The sequence below is a fragment of the Ochotona princeps genome, chromosome 14 (assembly GCF_030435755.1).
Source record: "Ochotona princeps isolate mOchPri1 chromosome 14, mOchPri1.hap1, whole genome shotgun sequence".
Taxonomy (NCBI): Eukaryota; Metazoa; Chordata; class Mammalia; order Lagomorpha; family Ochotonidae; genus Ochotona; species Ochotona princeps.
The window spans coordinates 14,900,371-14,902,575 of record NC_080845.1 but is presented as its reverse complement, the minus strand read 5'-3'; the positions used below and the strand labels follow the sequence as shown (position 1 = coordinate 14,902,575).

Below are 2,205 nucleotides of genomic sequence, written 5' to 3'. Positions count from 1 at the left end.
ATCGGATGGAAGATCTTCCTCTCTGTCTCTCCTCCTCTCTGTATATCCGGCTTTCCGGTAATAATAAAATCTTTAAAAAAAAAAAAAAAAAGAATCTACATGGGAGACCTGGAGGAGGTTCCTGGCTCCTGGCTTCAGATCTGCGCAGCACTAGCGTGGCAGTCACTTGGATGATGAATCATCAGGTGGAAGATCTTCCTCTCTGCCTTTCCTCTTCTCTGTATATCTGACTTTCCAATAAAAAAAAAAAATCTTCAAAAAATGAAGTTAAAAGGTAAGCATTTGATTTACTTTATTTTCTAAATTTTATTTCATTTTTTATCTTATTTACATAGCTGACAAGGATGCATGCTCCTGAGGTCCGCTGATTAGGGTGGGGAGGGTTAAAGCAGCTGTACTGCCTTTGCGGGCAACGGATTTTACACAGACAACCCACAGAGGAATTTAATTAATAATATAAGATACAGCAGCTATTTCTATTTTGGCCAAATTATAATTAAATCATTTTTACATATGCATCAGGCACTGTGCTGGACACATACGGTGCCTGAAAGTAAAAACAAATAAATACTTTGCCACATAGTCATCTCACATAAAAAGAAAATATATACTTTCTTCTTTTTGCCTTAGTTCTTCCTTTTTTTTCATTAAGTTCTCCTCAGATACCTTTCTCAGAGTTTCAAATGTCTCCTCATAGATTCTGTCCTTGGTCAGGCTGATCATATGCAATCATACGCTAAAGGAGTAGCCAGGGTTTATTCCCAAACTACTTTTTCCAGACTGAAAAATATTCTTCATTATTTTAATTTGACACTTTAAAATAACATTTAAGAGTGAGTTTTTTTTTTAAAGAGTGACTTTTAAACATTGCTGAAAGTAGCAAAAAAGAGCTTTTCACCCTCATGCAGAGTCTGTGCTAATCTCTGTATCATTTTAATCTTAGTACATGTGCTGACGAAATGAGCACATGTCTTAAAACGTCTTGCCAATTGTTTCCCTATTCCTAAGCCAGAAGTTTTCTCTTGTTTGGTATCACAGAAGGATTAGAGATGGAGAAAGCAACTTTTATTTGTTATAACAAACTTTTATTTGTTGTTTTGCGTCACATCAGAAAACTAGACATTTTGTCCTACAAAGCCATGTTTCAACTGTGAAATGTAGAATGTCACTGTCCTGGAAAAGCATAGTAAATATTAGATTATTTTGGCCGCCTCGCTTCTCAACTCCCACCAGCAGCCTCGGTCCTGAGCCAACACATATTTTCTTCTAAGGCTGCCAGCCACTGTTCTCTCCAGAGCCCTCATTCAGACTACAGTACCCAGTCCATCTCAAAAAAGATAACTTACTTGGTGAGTGTGTAGTCTTCTGTGCACTTCCTCCTGGCTTCAGGGATAAGGAAAGGGATTAGATATGAGTCAGAGTAAGTGTGATGTTTGTTAATAAAGGAGGAAGGAAGGAAGGAAGGAAGCAAGGAAGGAAAGGAGGGAGAGAGGGAGGAAGGGGGGAAGGAAAGAAAGGAGGGAGGGAAGAAGAGAGGGAGAGAGGGAGGGAAGGAAAGGAGGGATTAGGAGAGGAAAGATCAATAGTCTAAATTTCTGGTAAATTATTGCATTGCCATCTATCAAGAGATCCATCACAAATACTTCTAGAGAGGAATGCAAATCACAAGCTAGCTGCTTCAAGAGGGAACTTATCCTTTAATATCTGGTTTAAGAATTTGTTCCTCTCCTGTCAGTTTTGGGCTTCAAAAAATGCTCACATATTCTACTGACCTATCAGATACATCAAATTAATTCTATTAACCAGCTTATCCTGTAAATCTTTAACCAAGCCCTAATGCATACTCATTCACTTGTGTAAAAGACTTTCAACAAATTTAGAGATTTCTCCTTTGGGCTACACTTACACTGAAAAGTGAACCATTCTCTGACCTTTCTGCATTCCACAATGTTAAATAATCAGCTAAATGATGTAGCTTTTCTTTTTTTTTTTTAAACAAATGCAGTTGTTGCATTCTCTTATCTCCCTGTCCACCCCCAACTCTGTTGCTGATTTGAAATTTGTCTTCAACACAGTTGCAAGATCCACAAAATGAAGACAGCAACCTCAGGGGATAAGCAAAGACTCTGCAGAGGAACAGAAAGAAAATCCAAGATGTTGTTGCTTTGTCTCCCCACTTCTTTTGCTGCTTTCTACTGACTGCCA

General features: G+C 38.1%; 1 non-coding gene across 1 annotated transcript; it reads right to left on the bottom strand.

Annotated features, from left to right (window-relative positions):
- Window positions 1–863: 863 nt before the first annotated feature.
- Window positions 864–967, bottom strand: LOC118759933 (U6 spliceosomal RNA). Its single transcript, XR_004996472.1, has one exon. It is a non-coding gene; the product is annotated as a U6 spliceosomal RNA (small nuclear RNA).
- Between the last annotated feature and the right edge of the window lie 1,238 nt (window positions 968–2,205).